Raw genomic sequence first — 20,042 nt, 5'->3', positions numbered from 1 at the left:
CTCATCCCGGTGTGTTCCCAACCCATCCCGGTGTTTTCCCAGCCCATTCCGGTGTGTTCCCAGCCCATCCCGGTGTGTTCCAGCCCATCCCGGTGTGTTCCCAGCCCATCCCGGTGTGTTCCCAGCCCATCCTGGTGTGTCCCAGCCCATCCCGGTGTGTCCCAGCCCATCCCGGTGTGTCCCAGCCCATCCCGGTGTGTCCCAGCCCATCCCGGTGTGTTCCCAGCTCATCCCGGTGTGTTCCCAACCCATCCCGGTGTTTTCCCAGCCCATCCCGGTGTGTTCCCAGCCCATCCCGGTGTGTCCCGAGCCCATCCCGGTGTGTCCCAGCCCATCCCGGTGTGTTCCCAGCCCATCCCGGTGTGTCCCAGCCCATCCCGGTGTGTTCCAGCCCATCCCGGTGTGTTCCAGCCCATCCCGGTGTGTTCCCAGCCCATCCCGGCCGCTGCCGCCAGGTGTCGCCGTGGGGCGCGGCGGGACCCTGAGGGCGGCGCCGGCGCTGGGCCGGGGGCGGCGGCAGGGCCGGAGCCCGGAGCAGCCCCGTGGAAGCCCCGAGGAGTCCCGAGGGTCCCGGACCAGCCCCGAGGAGCCCGGAGCAGCCCCGAGGAGCCCGGAGGAGTCCCGAGGAGCCCGGAGCAGCCCCGAGGAGCCCGGAGGAGTCCCGAGGAGCCCGGAGCAGCCCCGAGGAGCCCGGAGCAGCCCCGAGGGTCCCGGAGCAGCCCCGAGGAGCCCGGAGCAGCCCCGAGGAGCCCGGAGGAGTCCCGTGGAAGCCCCTCGGAGCCCCGACGGGCCCGGTCCGGGCTGCCCCCTCAGGCGGGCGGAGCGGAGCGCTGGCTCTGCCCTCACGGAAATCAGGAGCAGCGCGCTCAGGGCCCAGCAGATCGGGCTGTGGGAGGTGTCGGCTGTGCAGGAGCCCTGGCTCGGCTGGAGGGATGAGCGACATAAACACTGCGAACCAGCGCCCGCTGAGCCGGGCTGAGGCTCAGCAATGGACCGGTGTGCTGACAGTGTCACTGCAGGTGTGCAGTCACTGTGTGTAACCTGTGCACACCCATTGTCATTGTCACCTGTGCACACCCCCTGTCACCTGTGCACACCCATTGTCACCTGTGCACACCCACTGTCACTGTCACCTGTGCACACCCCCTGTCACCTGTGCACACCTCCTGTCACCCGTTCACACCCCCTGTCACCATTACCTGCTCACACCCACTGCCAGGGCTGCAGCTCATGTCCCCAGGGTGCTGTTCCCAGCTGAACTTTCAGCTCTGTCTGTTGTTGAGGAGAAATCAGGTGTCAGAGTTGAGCCCTGGAGAATTCCTGCCCTGAGTGTGTCATTCCCACAGCCCGTGGGGGTCCGTGGGGCTGCTGGCACGTTCTCCACGGGGACTTAAAAAGGATCATTTACAAATACCCAACTGAATGTTTACTACCCTTGCCCGAGATGGAATCAGGCCAGCTAATAAATCCGCCAGCTAATAAATCCACCAGCTAATAAATCGTTTTTCGAGGAGTCTCGGCTCAATTGAAATCCTGTGGGAATAAGTTCCATAGGTTAATTACGTGCTGAGTAGAAAAGGATTTTATAATTTTAAAATATTGCCTTTCAAATTGCATTGAAGTCCTGTTGTTCTTGTATTATTAAAAGAGGGGAACCAGTCAGCCCCCAGCTGACAGCAGGACTTAAACAATACGTGTTAGTGTATGAACAGGACTTGGGTTACTGCCTGCTCTTGTTAATGTCCAGACTTCCTCTAGACTCACTTTAAATTTTGCTGTGAAAAGGTATTTCTTTTCTTCAGATTTGAGTTTTCTACCCTTTCCATTTCCTTCCATATCCCCGTGTTCAAACATCAGGACAAGAAAGAGCCAAGCTCCTATCTCCTGTATTGAATGCTTCTACCAAGTCTTCTTTGACTCACGTGTTCTCTCTCCTGGGAAATCCTGCTCTTTCAGCCATTTGAAATTTGAAATTTCCCAGGCCCTGTGTCATCAGCACAGGTGAAGAAGCTGACAGCTTCAGGGCTGGTGTTTTACTCTGGAGCAGGCAGGGCTGTAATCTCCCTCCCTCCCTCCCACTTAACACTGCTCCCGATATTTTGCTACAAGCTAAGGAGTAGTTGTTATAACAGCAATGTAATTACAGTGCTCACATACCTGAGGTTCCCACAAAGATTTTTTTGTTTCTCTGTCCTGTACCTCAAGCATCCAGGCACCCTGCTGCCTCCATTGACCACATTCATTCCCATGACAGCTCTCCAAAGCTGTCATATGGAGGTGGATTTTGTACCAGCACCATTAGCTGTGAGCAGCAATGTCTGAAAACAGCCGTGCCTTAGTGCTTTACTGAAATACAATTATCTCTTAAAATGCCCAGACTGGGCTGGCCTTTATTTTATCCCTGTAATTGAAATTTGGCTTCAAGTGTTTCTAACTACAGCCAGTAAACAGAGGCAAAACCCAATCCCTCAGCAGTAGTTCATTCACCCATTGTCCAGCAATGTCTCCAGTGATTTATTTGATGACTGTTGCTTGGCCATGGAGGAGATGGGGTGAGCAGTGGGGTGACAGGAGCACTGATGAAAGGGCAGGTTCAACTAAGAAGCAGCTAAAGAATTTGGAGAGTGCATGGGAGATGAGTGTGTGAGGGAGATTGGAACATACATTTCTCAGAGGACTAGGAGGGGACAGCAAAATGTGTGCTTTTAAATAAACTAGCATCCAGATTTTATTATCCTTATTTAGGGTTATCCCAACAGGCCAGCTCTCAGACTTTATTGACATTTGCCCTTGCAATGCCTAGATTTTCTTCCTCTTTGGATTCTGTCCAAGGAAAGTAGGGAGCAGCTATCAGTGAGTTTCCAGTAGTGCTCTGAGTAGAGGGAATGGCCAGGACATATGAAAATAAGATAGCATTACTCATTTTAAGAAGTGGCAAAATCTGGCCTGTAGATATCACCGCTATTTTCCCACTTTTCCAGAATATTGGTCATATGCCAACAGAAAAAGCTGCCAACTAAAACGATTTAAGAAAGGAAACACTGTTTGAAGCCTGGCAGTAAATGTTTTCCTTCCCCTGAAATATGTGCTGAACATGTATAAAGAAGGAAGACTCAGTGTCTAGTGAGGCTTAACATTTTGCAATCATATGGATGAATTTGTTAACATTTTCACACTTTGTTCTTTAATAGATGAACATCATAACTAAGGGTTTTTAGTTAGAAACAGTACTTAAAACACTAAAAACAGGAGACAGTGTTGGATAAATCCATTAAAAAGGCAGTAGTATAGCATTAAAATGCCAACTCCATGAATTCTTTATTGGTTTAAAATTCCTTTGCTGTTCTGCCACTTTCTTTGTTTCTTTATGCTCTGTTTTCTTCCTTGTAACTGGAAAGATCAGATGACCACGAGGGATGAATGTGCAGCGGTGCTGCCTCCCAGCATGTGTAGCTGCAGCCTCCAAGCCCAGTGTTCCAGCAGCCAGGATCCACGTGGCTGATTGTTTTGCAGACATAGTGGTGGCGTATTTATGTATTTCTGAACTTGTTTTTCAGGCTCTGTGGCCGCCTGCGCATCGTGGAGCTCAGAAATAAAGCACTTGTCAGGCAGCAGCAGTGTGTCAGTGCAAAATGGAATTTGCAAGACTAAAGTTTACACGAGGCAACAACAAAATCTACTGTGCCATTCTGCGAGGCAACAAAGGTAATTTGTTATGCAACATAATGAGGATTTGTGTGTGATGGGCAGCAGTGGCTCTTGGTTACAGGACATTGACATCAACAAGCACATGCAGAGTTCATGTATAAGAGAATTGATATACATAGAACAGAATTCACAAGCTTGGTTTTTATTACAGGGGTTTTTCCCATCTTAAAATTTGCAGAATAAACAAACACATTGAGACTGGTGCTGTAGTCCTTTATGTTATGGGTAGGATCTTCCTCATTTCCTTTTGGGCTGGTCTGTGTCTTAGACTTGACTGTCAGCCTGGGGGACACGAGGGCAAGGTCACAAGTGTCATGCATTTCATGTGGCTCTGACACATTTGGCAAGCCTGCCACCCCACACAATGGCAGGGGAAGGGCGAGTGCAGGGGGAGAAGTTAGACACAGTCACAATGCTGTTTGTTGCTGCCCAGAGGGCTGTGATGTCTGATCCCACATGCTCCACTGCTGCTGTTGGCACACGTGCTCACACAAGGCATTTATCCTGCTGGTGGGAGGCAGAGGTCCTGCACCTGTTCTGCAGATGAACTGCAGTGTGCAGGCCATGTACAGAGCTGGGAATGAAGCCCTGGCCTGGAGAGCAGCAGGGCTCATCTGCTTTGCCATATCACCTTTCAAAGGAAAACTACCTGCTAGTGTGATGGGGCCTCATGTTTGTGATGACTTAGGCTACTGTCTGCCTCCAGAGCTGGAGCTAGACCCAAAGATCCTGTTTGCTGACATTCCAGTACTGTCTCACAACAGCTTGTGTAACTCACTGTTGGGTATGTGTTCTCCTGGCCCACGCTGAATGTTTCCCTTGTCATCCAGCTGAAAGAGAGAGACTGCAAGCAACCTCTTCCTGAGAGCTGCAGGGAGAGAGTGGGCTCGAGCTTCACTGATGAATTAATGCAGGAGAAATAAGGAATCAAGACTGTGACACAGCCTGCAGAGGGCTGAGCTGGAGTTGTATTGGTAACCTTTGTCCTGGCAATCTGCGGGGTTGGTTCTGTTTCTTCAGTGTAACGCTGCACCTTGTTCATGATACTCTGCAATAGTCATTGTTGAGCAAAGTGTAGTTCCACGAGTGTTGTGTTAATCTGGAGGAAATGCTTGCTTTTTGTCTCAAAAGCCTGGCTGGCCAGACAGGGGAAGCTGCTCCTGCAGAAAAGCCAAAGACCTCCATTGCCTGGTGTGCTGTGCCTTAAGCATCATTGCCAGTGGCAGGATGTTGGAGTTCTCCTGATTGTGCCAGTGACTCAAAAAGTCACTGATCTGTTTAATCCTGCTCAAACAGGAGCCCAGCTACAGCAGCACCACAAATAAGGGCAAGCCACTGAGTTAACCACTGTCTTGGTCAAGTTACTTTATCTCTCAGTGGCTTGGGGTGTACAGGAAAATCATCACTATGAACTTGCTCTCTGGTGCTTGTGGACTTAACCAAACACACTGAAACAGCTAAAGAAAAGCAGTGAAACCAGCACTGCTTTATTGGTTTATGGTATAATGTTGGACATGACACTCAGGTCAAGGTATTTAAACTAGGATGAGATTGAGAAAAATGTTGCTTTTGGTGCTGGAGAGGTACCTGTACTGTGCAGGTGCCTGCCATTCAGCAGTGGCCTCCTCGCATTAACAGGCAGATGGGTTAGTCTGGCCCCGTTTTCTTACGCATTTTTTTTCACAGCCTCTTGAACAATAGGGATCTAGTCTTCACTGTAATATTTTAGGAGCCACTGTGACAGAAATACTTCATGATGATACTGGTTATTTTAATTTAAGATGTGTTAATTTAATTACCAACCAAAGTAATTCAATTAAGTCTAACCAAATTAATATTGCATCATAAGAAGTACTAAGATTCCAGACTGTGAGGATAAGAAGCAAACAAACCAACCCTTTCTTACAGAAGATGCTATCTTGCATTTGCATAGATATTGTGTACATAATTAAAGCCATCATTAATGTGTAATGCTCTTATTGCAGCCCTTGCCATTTTGTAGCAGTTGGTAGATCTTATAATGAATGAGTATAAAAATATCCCAGGGACTCTGGAAAGCTTTGCAGTGACTTTGCAGACAATGATCCTCTTAAAGCAGAACTCCACAAGCATCCTCTCTTTTTTCCAGGGAAACACCTCGTTAGCATCCATCAGGATGAATGCCATCGTGCCTCAAGAAAACGCTGATGCAGGCTGGGTGAAGGCTGGCAGGTAAGAGCCAGGCAGGAGCTGTGTGCAGCGAGGGCAGAGAGAACAGAGCCAGGGCTGCTCGGCTGGGCTGCTGCTCCTGGGGGCTGAGTGACCACTGCAGCCAGCCCCAGTGAGTGACCACTGCAGCCAGCCCCGGTGAGTGACCACTGCAGCCAGCCCCAGTGAGTGACCACTGCAGCCAGCCCCAGTGAGTGACCACTGCAGCCAGCCCCGGTGAGTGACCACTCCAGCCAGCCCCAGTGAGTGACCACTGCAGCCAGCCCCGGTGAGTGACCACTCCAGCCAGCCCCAGTGAGTGACCACTGCAGCCAGCCCCGGTGAGTGACCACTCCAGCCAGCCCCAGTGAGTGACCACTCCAGCCAGCCCCGGTGAGTGACCACTGCAGCCAGCCCCAGGGAGTGACCACTGCAGCCAGCCCCAGGGAGTGACCACTGCAGCCAGCCCCGGTGAGTGACCACTGCAGCCAGCCCCGGTGAGTGACCACTCCAGCCAGCCCCAGGGAGTGACCACTGCAGCCAGCCCCAGTGAGTGACCACTGCAGCCAGCCCCAGTGAGTGACCACTGCAGCCAGCCCCGGTGAGTGACCACTGCAGCCAGCCCCGGTGAGTGACCACTGCAGCCAGCCCCGGTGAGCAGCTCCCGGAGGGTTTGCGCTTGGCTGAGCTGTGGAATTGTGCAGCCGCAGCGATGCCGTGGCAGACGTGCCTCGGGCTTGTCCTTCTGCCTGAGTGCAGCTCCTTGCAAACGTGCTGCTGCCTCCTGCTCCTCAGCGCTGCTCTCGGGACCATTTCAAGGTCAAGGCTGTCAGGAGCGCTCTGAGCGCAGCGCTGCCCCTCGGATGGCGCAGGGTGATTATTTCCGAGATGCTGGTGCAGTACCTGGAGCACTGAAAGGTTGTTTTCCCCACAGCTTGCTCCTCCTGCCTGCCAGCTGCACAGTTCATGTGACTTCAGTGCATCTGTCAGCCGTGCTGCCTGTCCCCCAGCATCAGGCACAGCAAGGTGAAGGAACAGCTCCGTAATGTTTAGCTGAATAAAGCATCACACGCAGAACTTGCACTGTTGCCAGCAGCAGATTACCAGAATGAGAATGAGAACAACTGTTCAAAAACCGAGTCAAGCGGGATTTTCACATGTAAGCCTTTGGCTGAGATCTGGCCTGGCAGCAAATGGATGTGTGGAGTTGAGTGTTTCAGGCCTCCACTTGTGTTCTCAAGGTGCTGTGTTAGGGTCAAGCTCATCTAGATTGGGGTGGTGGAATTTGCTCTTTAGAAGGAAGACTGCTGCCTGATTTCTCCCTTCCTGGATGTTTTGTTTTTTTTTCTTGCAAATGGTGAGTCTCTATTGCTTGAAAGTCAGTGTTGTGCCAAACTGCACCTATAGAAAAGCCTTTTCAAAAGTCAGGAATTTTGACCATCACAGGATTTGGTTGTAACCATTAAGAGAAGTGAAAATTAATAGATGTTCCTTTATTCTGCTTGCAGCAGATGCTGCAACAGGTGACTGTCAGAGACAGGATAGGTGTGGTTGTCAGGGACTGACAGCTGACCAACCAACTTTAGTTGACCAAATGGGTAGTTTTCATACTGTAATCTAAGGCCAGGTTGAAAGCAGGTGTCTTTGAGGTATTTGCCAAGTGCTAGGGCTTGGTAAGTGCTGTGAGTAAGATGAAACTTTGAATCAACCGCTTTGAAAGTCATTACAGGTTGAGTATCTAATGAAAAACAAAAGAACTAAATTAGTGTGAACAGGAGAGTTCCCAGCAGAGCAACAAAAGTTCCCTGAGAGCAGCAGGCAGCCCCTCACAGCTGCTTGTGTCTCTTCTCCTCCCCAGACTGTGGCTTGGCTTAGCTTTCACTCTGTTGTCAGTACAGGCTGATTTCAGTATGGTCCGAGTGAAAAGAGTTACAATCTCAGGATCTGCCCCCAGGAGAGCTTCAGCTGTGTTCTTAGAAGTGGTCATGCAAACAGGTCTCTCCTATCAGTCAGTTACCTCCTAGCCCGGCCTGTCTTATTTTTGCCCTAATGGTTGCATGAAAAAAATTAGAATTTAGATGCAGCTGTAACCTAACACTATCAGGCAGGAATTAACTGATAATTAATAATAATAATTTTAAAAAATCATTCTTTGAAAGTTATTTTCATGATTTTAAATGTTATTTTAATATTTAAATTGATAATGTTGCCAATATCATCTCTTTAATAACTAAATTCAAGACGGGGATACTGCTTTCTCCTCTAAAGAATGCTATAACAATATGTAAAATATGTTTAATACTGTTATTTCATTAAATTGGGCAAGCATAGACAAGCAGAAAATGCAGAACAGCACAAAGCCAATTCTCGTGGACCTCACAGGACCATCAGGACATTCCCACTGCTTATCAGAAAATATGTAAATAGCTCCTGGCTCCCTTGTTTGCTCAGATATCTTTTCCAAAAGCCTTCTTCCAGGAAACTCACCCTTCTCAAGGTGTGTGGTGAGAAATGATAGTAAAAAGAAAAAGCAAGAAGGATAAAAGGCAGCACTAGATAAAGACGAGAATACAAAGGGATCCCGGGAAGCAGCGAGGGAGGGGCGTGGGTTGTCAGGATCTGAAGAATGCTGAATACACTGATAAGGTGAGATGAAACCTTGGCCAGGAGTCTGTAAATTAGGCTGGGCAGACAAGCTGTCTGCAGGCTGAAAAATCCAACTGTGGCAGTGGACATACAAAACAAGATTCCTTCATGGCAAGGGCAAGGAATTGAGCAAGTGGGATTTGTCTCTGCAGCTCTACCTCAGCACCTATTTTTACCCCTTCAGTTGCTTAGGTGCCATAGCTGTGTTCAGTGCATGGGGAACAGCCTTACTTGGACAGCATCATCTGTCCAGGGATGGCTGGTGGAGGGTGGAAAAAGTGAAGTATTAGCTGTGCTCCGTGGGAGAAAATTGGAAATTTGGATTCAGGAACTATCTCAGGAACACTCAGTGAAGAATTAGAGCCAGCAGTGCCTTGCTGCTCATTGTTCTCTGAAATCTGACACATTAACTCCCTTGACATAGATGGCCATACCATACCAGAATGTCCAAAAGAAGTAGAGTCCTTTCAAAGCAGGGTTTAGCCCACACATGCCGTGAAAGTTACTGATAAAGTGCTGGAAAAAGTCAGTTGTGGAGAACTGTGCCTCCAAATCTGCCAATTCTGATGCAGATAAAAGCACCAACAGTCACCAAGAGTTACCAGTGCAAAACACTTGCTAAGGTCCTGATTGTTTTTCCTTGCTCCTTCTCAGCTGCTTGGATTTTCATCACATCTGCCATTGATTGATACAGGTGTTAGGATAGGTGCCTGGATAGATGCCTCAGTTTAGACTGGGCATTCAACTACTACTTCTAGATACAGAAGTAAGGAAGAAGTTCTTCTGTTTAGGAAAAAAATCAACCTAACATATCATTTTTCCTAGAGGAAGGCAGTTGTTAAGGAGTCACAAGTACATTGGGAAAAGAAGCCAACCACTGTGTTTAGCCTGGAGGATTTCCCCCATCCCACATGTCCAGTGGGAAAGAAGCTGGCATGGTGTGAAGGCAGGGGCGATGCAGAGAGCACCACGAGTGAAGGGGCTGTCTTGCTGGGCTCCGGGTTTGTGCCAGGTAAAGCTGTGACTGAACTCTGACTTTGCAGTTTCTGTGACTCCAGGTGGAAGCTGTGTGCACAGGCTGCCCCAGCACTCCTCTGCAGGTGAGGGTGATGTTGCAATATGCTGATGTAACCATGGCTTGTCTGAGGGGAGGGGAACCAGCACCCTGCAAGAAACGGCAAGGAACTGCTGCTACCTGGGCTTTGTTCTGTGCCACTGGGGAGGGACAGCTCTGCTCATTCTGCAGGACAGGGCAGGGAAGAGATCTGGTACTGAGGATCCCCAAAGCACACCCATGTGCACAGAGAGGAGCTTGGAAAAGGGAATTCCAGGTGGAAAGTGCTTCAGGCTCCTTTGTTCTGTGACATTGGCTTTTCTGCCCTGCTCAGAACCTCAGTTGTGGCTAGCACAGCTGTAGGAGAGGGTCTGGAGTTGCTATTGTTTACTATTGCCCATACCATGCATTAAAAGAATGTCAGGCTTCAAAAATATAATGTTACCATGCTTTTAGCATACATTTCAAATTTGCAGGTTTGAAAATTCTTATTAAACCTTTTGTGCAAGTAGTAAAATTTACAAGAGATCATTAACTCAAGTTTCTCTGCTGATGAACACCACTCTTGCAGTTTATGGCAGACAATAAAACAGGAATATGAGGTTCAGCTTGCCCTGTTGGATGTTTCCAGGCCACCTACTTGGGCATTCTTTGGATTCAGACTTTTCTTAGAGTCTGTGCTTGCCTTTGGCTCAGCAGTTGAGGCCACTCTTTCTGTGGTGTCTGCTCACCGTCCTCCTTTTAGCTTTCTAGTTGCCTCATGTCTGCTGGCAGACGCCCTGGCCTTCCCACCAAATCCAAGCTGTAGCCCTCAGGAGCAGAGCTTTGTGCTTCACCACCTGACAGGTTGCCAGATGTGATGAATGGATTTGCACATCTGTCAGCACTACACCTGAATTTACAGCTTTTGATTTATCAGAACACCATCTCCCAAGCAGTGGCCTGATCCTCAGGGAAGGCTGGCACAAGGCGGTGCTGAAGAGGAGACTGGAGGCTCTGAGACTTTTGTGGCTGGAGGTCAGGCAGACATCTGTGGGAACTGCTTTCTGCTGTGCATTAGTGCTGGGCAGAGCATCCCCCGGTGCTGCAGGGTGTGCCCGTGGGATGCCCCGTGTCACCCTGAGGGGCTGGCAGGGCTGTCCACAGCAGTTTCTGTGGGAGGAGGAGGAGGAGGAGGAGGAGGATGAGGAGGAGGAGGAGGATGAGGAGGAGGAAGAGGAGGAGGATGAGGAGGAGGAGGAGGATGAGGAGGAGGAGGAGGAGGAGGAAGAGGAAGAGGAAGAGGAAGAGGAAGAGGAAGAGGAAGAGGAAGAGGAAGAGGAAGAGGAAGAGGAAGAGGAAGAGGAAGAGGAAGAGGAAGAGGAAGAATGGCAAGGACACGGTGCCCTCAGATGGCTGGGGCAGACCCAGCCCTGCCGTGCCTCCCTCACCTGCTGCTTTCCAGGTAGCTCCTCCGAGGGAACGGAGGCTGGCATGAAACAAACCAGCAGAGTTTATTGCAGTAATCACCTTTCCTCATAGAAGGAGATAAAGGAACAGCTGGGTAACATTTGGCGTGACTCAGTATAAGTGCAAAGTTACGGCTGGAAAGATTACACTTGTAAACTGAGGGGGCTGGCTGTTCCTCTGCCTGGGCCAAAGGTACAGGGTGGCTCTGGGGCACTGCCAGGCCGGGTGCGCCCATGGTGCTGGCGGTGGACAGCGGAGCCCCGGGAAGTGCCAATGCCCGGGGACAAGAGGAGCAGTCCCGGGAGGGGAGCGGGGTGTGTGAGCCCCTGGGCAGCCCGAGCACCGGGGCCGGCCTGGGGGAGAGGAGGAGGAAGAGGCGGCGGCCGGCCCGGGGCGGGGCGGGCTGGGCCAGCCGGTGCCGGGGACGCTCTGCCGGTGCGAGGCTGCGGGAGGCACGGCCGGGTAGGAGCGCGGATCGCGTTATGGCTTTGCTTCTTTGCTGAGCTCCCCCGAGCCCTTCCCGGGAGCGGGAGCCCCGGCCGAGCTCTCCCGGCTCTGCCCGGCCCAGGATGTCCCCGCCGAGCTCTCCCGGTTCTGTCCCGGCCCGGGATGTCCCCGCCGAGCTCTCCCGGTTCTGCCCGGCCCGGGATGTCCCCGCCGAGCTCTCCCGGTTCTGTCCCGGCCCGGGATGTCCCCGCCGAGCTCTCCCGGTTCTGCCCGGCCCGGGATGTCCCCGCTGAGCTCTGTCCGGGCCGAGGGTCCGGCAGCCCTGGAGCTCTGCCCTTGGCTTCGGGGTGAGAACGAGCCCCTCCCGCTCCTGCTCCGCTCCTCGCCGGCTCCTGGTGCGGGGATTCGGGCGTGTTCCCTTCTTCTCGCTGCTGGAGCTTTCCGTGCTGTGAAAACCTCCCCAGTCCCACTGCAGTGGCAGCTTCCCAGTCCTGGGAGAATCCCCCTCCCTAGGGTGCTTCTGGGGTCTCTTTCCCTTTTCGGGGGGAGGAGATGAGAAGAGGGGTTAGGATTGGATAAGATCAGATGCTACTGCATCGAAAAGAAACCGGGGGGGAAAAAAAGCAGAAGAAAAGAAAATAAAAGCAAACACACCAAGGAGATGTGACTACAGTGGCTAATTTACCAGAAAGCAAAGGAAACAGGGCCTCCAGTTGGGAAACTTTCAAACCTCAGCGAGGTCTGGCAGCTGCTGGGACTGGGGAAGTGTGGCTGGCAGCGGCTGAGGCTGACGCCTCCTGCCCGCCAGCATGTGTCAGATCGTTTAGGGTGTTAATGGCAAGAATTCACCAATTAAACAACATTTGTTTTTTGGTTTTTTTTCCCTGAAATATTTTCCACGTGTGCTGTCTAAAGAGTAACCTCCAATTTTTTTAATGATGTAAAGCACTGATGTTGTCTGTCCTCCTCAGCAAGGTGCTTTCCTTAGCTGTGATTCATCACCCTGTTTTTCTATTCCAATTAAGCTGCTCACTTAGAGCACTGAGACAATCAGTGGCTCATCCTACGAGCTGGGCTCAGCATTATCAGCGAGTTCGTCCTTCGGAGCAGGTTCTTGGTAGACCGGAGGTGTTTTCAGTTTCGGGCGATTGTACTTTACTGGCAATTTAACACGAGGGAGGTCAGTGATCTGCTAAAGCTCGAGCAGACTGGGAGGGGTCCGATAAGAGCAGAGCCTTGATTGCTTGTGTGCTCTTGGGTTGCTTCCCAGAGGCTTCACATCCCTTCAGAGAGCTCAGCTGCCGAGGCACCAAGTTTTGCTATTAGGATTGTCCATTGCCCTCGGATCAGAGTCTGTATTAAAGGCTTGCATTCAGTGCTCCAGTGAGAGTTTTTGTACATTAAACATGAGGATCAGTGAGTTAATCTTTGCCATTGTCAGAGCATTCCCTGGGAGCTCAGTCCCCTTTGGCCAGATGCTGGAGCTGAGATGTTTGAGGAGGGGAAGGAGTTCCTTGCAATTCCCAAGCATGGAAGGAAGGAGCCTGGCAGTGGTGTCCTGCTCACTCCACTTCTAGGAGTGGCAGCTTCAGGAGTGCCCAGAAATGGTGAGGAACAGACACAATCACCAAATATATTATTTTGCAGAAAAATTCAAAGTGAAGCACATTACTTTTGTCAATCTTTGCAGTAGACTTTCTAAAATCGTGAATGCATTTTGATTGACAGCTTTGACTCGGCTGCAGCCTGGCTTCCCTGGCCAGGCTGCATCTCCCCAGAGGTGTCATCACAGTGAGTGATCACTGAGTGATCTCACACCTCGTGGGAGGTGTGCTCCGGCAACTGAACCGCAGCTCCGGTGAGGCACCACTTCAAAAACAAGTTTTTGTTGAAAACAAATACATAGTAGGTCTTGGTGTTTTTAGAAATTAAATACTAGAGAGAGTGAGGGTCTTTAATGGAAAGTTTTTTTTTTGTTTTGTTTTTCTCCCCAGTAGAAAGACACCATTTTCAATAGAAAAACATGATGGAGTTTTTTGACTAGCCCATGGCAGCAGTTCCTAAGATCCAGTATTAATGGTGGGATGAGGAATGAATGCAGTCACTCTTGTCCATTTATTGCCTTGACAGCATCCATGAGTGAAACAGTTCCACATTGTCCTGGTGGCACAGTGTCTTCCCTAAGAGTAGGTGGATGTGTAAATCTTTCTGCTTTGCCCCAAAAGTCCACATGGTGCAGGTGGATATTGCAGTCCTTTCACAGCTTGGGGGATTTGATGCTGTTTGCACACCAGTTCCTAGGCTAACAGAGCAGTGAGCAGCCAGGTTTATTTCTCACACTTTCAAGGCCCATATCAGAGTTTTTTGGCTGTGGAAGTTCTGTAGGGATGCTGTGTGCTGCTCCAAGTGCTGTTTCCAAGGAAAAATGCCATGAGCAGGCTCTCAACTTGATAACCATGGGTATCCTGTTCTAAATAGTGGATTCTATTTCTTCCTTGTGTTGTGTTTCTCTAACTTGGCAATGAATTTTAGCCAAATATTTCTGGCTTGTCCTTCAGGAATCACATTAAAGTCTGTCAAACAGTGTGGCTGGGAGCCTTCCTCTGCCACATCTGGGTATGAGCAGTGCTGGAAACAGGATCCTGGCAGAAACAAACCCTGTCTCTGAAGCATTGTGGTTTTTCTGATGAGATCAGTTTGCCACCTGCATCTCTCTGGGGTGTGACTTTATTTTAGAGATTTTGTGAGCGTATAAACAACCTTCTGACCTTCCTCCCTTCCTTCTTTTGCTTTATTCTCCATTTCCTTCTCTTCTCCATCCTCTCACAGTGCTGTGTCCTTGCAGATGTTCCTTATTGCTGGTTTGAGGTGAACATTGTTCCACAGCTACTTCAGACCGGGAGGAAAGAGCCTGCACGTGAGACAAAGAGTCCTCAGGGTTTAACAGCACCCCCTGAGCAGCACAATCAGCCAGGCTTTGGTAGTGCCCTGCTTCTCATCTCTGACTCCTGGGCATCTGTGGTGGCTCAGCAGAGCCAGAGTGCACTTCACTGAAGAGTTGGGAGCAGCGAGGCTGCAATTCCCCACGGAGTCTGTGATCCAGGAGCTCACAGGGAGCTGTTAGATTTCTGGACTGGTAGATTTCTTATTACTTTTCATGGAAGTTGCTCAGATGTAAGGAATTAATGTCAAAGGCCAAAATATTTGGGATTATACTTTGTATTTATTCTCAACAGTCAAAACATCATTGGCACTGAAACTTCTGTGGGAAGGTTGTGAACTATTAATTATTTTCAGTCTACTTGGCATAACATGAAGGATTATTAACATAACCAGTCTTACAGGTGATGATAAATTCAACAAGCATTATTTCTACTTTTTTAAGAGGTTGGTTTTCATTATTATTAATCTTTCACATAGATGCCTTATTCCAGCTGACACAAATTCCTTTTAGAGCCTACCTAAACCTTGTAATTTGCCAGGAAGCTAAGATATTTATTTAAAATCATTTCCCCTCTTAATATAGCAACCAGGGTTTTCTTTTTATCTTATAGAAAGCAAAACATGGTGACATTATCTCAGTTCTGCAGTTACCTGATGTTAAATTCTGTGTTTTACCAATCCATCTTAAGAGGTACAAGATGTCTGTTGAATCTTTGTCTTCTCCTCCAGCAAAGCACTTTACTGATAGGCCAGGGGGAAAACAGTTTTTAGTTGCTCCTATGTATTTACCTTCAATATTGAGTGTAGCACCCTGAACCACAGAGGTCAGACTGAGAATGGCTGTAAGGCTGGTGAAGGACACGTGCTCATTTTGGACCAGCTTCTACTTCTGATCTACCTGCAACCTGCTGTGTCAGGTTACTCACAGCTCTGACATGGCAACACACAGGAAAACATTGAATTGTGAGCAACCCAGGTTCTGTGGCTCTGATTACATCTGTTCTGGAGAATGAGTTGCTTTCTTGCTGGAACACAGCATCCAGGCTGAAATGAGCACCTTGCTCATTTTACTGCCTCCATTGCATGTGTTTGGGTCATTTCCAAGCATGCCTTCCTTTGCTGCAGAGTGCAAAACCACATTGACTTCAACAGCGTCCTGTGGACTCAGTGGCCTTTGGAAATGGAGGAATGAAACTGAAATGCATTAAAAAGTAACGTAACAGTGCAAATACCTGTTATATTGACTGAAATGTATGTGTGAGGAAAGTTACCCTTCTAATAGTCTAAACAGAGAGAACCTGGGTGTGTTTGTAGGACGTGCTCCCCCAGTGTTATTTTCATTAATAGCAAGTATATTTATCTTTCCCCCCAGTGAGCCAGTGTTGAGGCTGTACTTGTAGTTAAATGACATTAATCTGTTTTTGGTTGTTACCCACTTGGTCTGGCACATCAGATGAGTGAGTGTCACTTCCTATGGCTGGGGACACTCAGGCTGTTTCACACTGAGAGCACTGCTCTTCTGGGGGATGCACACCTTTCAGCATCCCACCCTGACAGCCCTTGCCGAACTTTCCCCAGTCTAAACAAAGCTTTGGTGCTACTATTTGTGTTAGTTGTTTTTGTTTGAGGCACAATTTTATTTAGTTTCTCTGAAATCTGCTCTTTCTTCTGATACAGATGATTTTGTGGTGCTTGATGTCATCCGATCACAGCATCACAGGATGGTCTGGGATGGAAGGGACCTATAGAACCTTTGAGATCATCTAGTTCCAACCCCCCAGCCACGGGCAGGGACAGCTTCCACTAGACCAGGTTGTTCAAAAAATAAAACAAAATAACATAAAATAAAATAAAATAAAATAAAATAAAATAAAATAAAATAAAATAATAGCTGTCATGGAAAATACTGCTCATCCTAAGCTGAACTTAAGCACAGCCCTAGTGCTCAGAGCAGAGTCCAGTGCATACCCTACAAGCACCTGTGTCATTTCCACCTGCCCCTGAATTTTGGCTTCAATTAGACAGACAGAAATGTGTAGCAATGTAAATAATTGCTTATATCCCTCTTTTCTACATGCCTCCACAATTATAATGCTGCAGACAAGTAAATATCAAAAAGAAATATCTGTTTCTTGACTTTTAAATCAAGTAACATTTCAATGGCAAAGAAATGTCTATCCTGACATTCATCTTTTGTGATGTGGTCCAGTGAGCAATAGTGTAAACTGTATTTAAACATAGCAATTACAGAGAACAAAGGGATGGCTGAGGGAAGCTGGACTTGTCCATGCACATTACAGGGCTCTTTCAGAAGGCAGCAGTGTCCTCTCCACTTTGGTTCCTAAAATACAGATTCAGATGAGTTTCCTTTGCCCTAAAACTCAGCTCTCAGTGATGGCAGCTTCCTCAGAAGGGCTCAAACCATCCTTGACACTGTAGGGAATTTTCTTAGGAATGACCTAGTGACTTCCTAAATTCCCCTCTCAGTTGTTTTACTTGCATTCTTCTTTTCAGATTTTTCAGCTGCCTGTTTTACTTTGTTTTTGGTGGCTGAGATGGGAACACGGAAATCCCATTTTTTATGTTCCCCAGCTGCACAGCCAGTGTGTTACAGTTCCACCTGTGCTGGCAGGGATTTCCTGGTTTAGAAGATGAATTAGAGTTGAGCAATTCTGAGTTCCTCTAAAAGAAACAATTTTCTTTTCCTGTGTGGAAGGGAGATTGCAGTCATCTGATGCTCTAAACTTGTTTAGACCCACCAAAGTAGCAATTGGTACCAGTTAGAGATTCTGGCTGGTTTCAATTCTATTCTGTGACATCAGTGTAAATCTGAGCAGCTGCTGTTGCTCTCTTTACCTCTTTTAGAGGTGGTTGTTCTTGCAGGAAGAGTTTTTTGTCCAACCAGAGGTTTTCCTCTTGCTCTCTTCTCTCTCAGTTAAAAGGCTCTGTCTGTATTTTACTGTATCTCCAAAAATGATGGCCCTGGTTGACTTCCAAACCTTAATCCCACAAGCAGAAGTGGTTTCTAACATTCCAGTTTGGATGGCCCTAAGGATCCATGTGCAAACAGCTTTCACTTGTTTCCTTCATTTTTTTTCTCTTTTTTTCCCCCCTTTTTTCTTTCCTGCTGCTGAGGTGGTCAAATGGCCAGAACTTCTGCCTCAGCCACTCAGCTTATCCTGGTCTAGTTTCCAAGACAGAGGGTGAGGAAATGGCCTTTTGCCTCGGGAATTTTGCTTTTGCAGTTTTTCTGTCACATACCACATTAAATTCCTTGTTTCTTACCTTGCTGTGAAGTGTATTTGAACATCACCTGTTAAGCAGGACTAGAGTCTGGCTTCATACTCACTTGGCTTCTTTGGTGGAGGCAAGATGGGAAATTCCCAGCTGGAAATTCCCAGATTTCCAGAGTGGCAGATGTTAGGTGTTGCATCTCTGAGTGCAGCACACGCTTCCCAGAGTCACAAGCAAAGAGGGGTGGCAAGGGACAAGGAGGGATAAGAGGAGGAAGAGGAATAAAGGGGACAGTGTATCATCCAAAGTGAATAGGAGAACATGGGGAAACAGGAAGGAGTTTGTGAGGGATGTTGAGATTTCTGATCTTGTTTCTAATTTAGGCACGAGCTATAAAAACTTATGTATTCATATATTTCTCATATGACTTGCTTTGAAGGCTAGTAAGATTCTCCATGAATAAAACTCTTTGTTCCTCTCTCTGACCTGCCACACTTAATCTTTTCAAACAGTCACGATTTAGCAGCAGCTGTAAGAAGATATTTGGGTTGGTCTCCTGATTCCTTCCTGGCACCCAGAGCTAACATAGCAGTCAGAGGTTAATGGGAGCTGTGGGAAATAAACATTTTGGGCTGCAGAACCCACTGGTGACAGCAAGGCAGCAGAATCAGGGGTTGTCCCAACAGATTTTCAACAGACTTCATCAAACCCAGACGTGGCATTGTTGACTTGAGACTACTGTGGATTTGAGACTACAAAAAAAAAGCAATTCTTAAGAAGTACTTGGGAACTACTAGCCAAGATATTTAATTTTTCTCCCCCTTCTGTTTTATGTCAAGGTGGAATTTTGACCACAAACCAGACTTTTGCTGTTTTTTTCCACTGCATATTTCATCTCATGCAGTTTTAAGGAATTAGACTAAAACGTGTCAGCTTAGCTAGAGAACTATTTTTTTTTTAATTTGATGTAACAAAAATAATCTGATAATGATTTCAAGATTCATGCTGACAAAAATTGGAAAAATAATTTAACAAATGACAAGCCTCTGCTAAATACCTTTACAAAGGTCACACTCAGCCAGTTGGGAGAAAAAATGTGGAAAGAAATGGAGCTAAGGTAGTTCTTTAATAAATTTCCCTTTAATATCATTACCTGGACATGAGATAGATAAAAAAAAAAGGAAAACAATGAGTTGGAAACCTTGGAAAATCATATTTAACTAGATGGAAAGAACATAAACAGGTAGGATGGATTGGAAAAAGGCAAAATGTACAGAAGCTGACATATGCAGGGGGCAGACTGGCTTGGAAAGAGCATTGGACTCAGCAGGACTTCTCGTGTAAGGTTACAGGTGTGAGCATGTGGGATCAGCCACTGAGTACCAAACACAGAGTCATTTTCTGGGCATTAAAAGGCAGGTTGCTAATCAAGACACTCAGTGCCTGTCAGAGAACCCGAATAGGGCAAGCAGAGCCACTCAGAGCTGGCAGTGAACCTGCCATGCAGTCACTCACCGCAGCCTTGTGCCTTCAGCAGCCTCGAGGGTGACCCCGCTGTGTTCGGGTGCCAGCCCTGCTGAAGGCAAGGCCCATCCCCGATGTGCAGAGCAGCTGTTTGCTGTTTTGTGTCACCTGCAGCAGCACGTCCCATCAGCCTGAAATGCAGGGCCAGGGCCCATTTTGGGGTAAAGGCAGGGAGGAGCAGTGCTGGGCCAGCTGAGGTGTCTGCAGGCAGGGCCACAGGAGCAGCAGGTAGGTGAGTTAGAGAGGTAAGAGTTACCTTACCTTGGGCTGAGTCAGTCAGCCCAGAAGGATTTATTTCAAACCTCTTTGTCCCAGACAAGATGTGCAGCACAGGACACGGGGAGCACTTGCCAGGCACACCTGAGCAGGGTGTGGGAACCTCAGTGTTCCACTCCTGGAGCGTTCTGCACGCTGGAAGGGACAGCCCCTGCAGGGAGAAACACAAAGCTGCTCTTGTTGAGTCTCCCTGCATCATCTTTCTAATTCAGCATTTCCACAGTGCAACAGCCCCACTTCTATCAGATACTAATTCGAGTCTGCTCTCATTTTCCATCTTTTGAGGGAGGTTATCACCTGATCTTTAGCAACTTGAAATAATCAGTTTTTTAATAGAGTTCATATGGCCAAGCCACTATAGAACTGCACAACTGTTCCCCCAGCTGTTGGTGTAGGGGAAGGAGAGGAAACAGCAAAACAAAATCATGATGTTTTTCAAGGCATATCTTATGGATAATTCAGCTGAGCTTGATCAGTTCTTAGGTTTGAAAATGATTGAGCCTCAAAGTGTAATGGCATGTTCTTTGATAGAAAACCTGACTTGCTGTAACAGGATCTTGTTTCTCACATCTGT

General features: G+C 48.2%; 1 protein-coding gene across 1 annotated transcript in view; it reads left to right on the top strand.

The window, feature by feature from the left end:
- The first annotated feature begins 11,487 nt into the window (after positions 1–11,487).
- Positions 11,488–20,042, top strand: part of PIK3CB (phosphatidylinositol-4,5-bisphosphate 3-kinase catalytic subunit beta) — an 87,889-nt gene continuing 79,334 nt past the window's right edge. The window contains exon 1 of the mRNA XM_088060909.1: positions 11,488–11,506. The gene's annotated coding sequence lies outside the window, so the exon portion shown is untranslated. The remainder of the gene's footprint in view (positions 11,507–20,042) is intronic.

The sequence above is a fragment of the Pseudopodoces humilis genome, chromosome 11, assembly GCF_049639895.1.
Source record: "Pseudopodoces humilis isolate 2021_Gansu_Grassland_sample_001 chromosome 11, ASM4963989v1, whole genome shotgun sequence".
NCBI classification, from domain to species: domain Eukaryota; kingdom Metazoa; phylum Chordata; class Aves; order Passeriformes; family Paridae; genus Pseudopodoces; species Pseudopodoces humilis.
The sequence above is the reverse complement of the archived record's forward strand: the minus strand, read 5'-3'. Positions and strand labels throughout refer to the sequence as shown.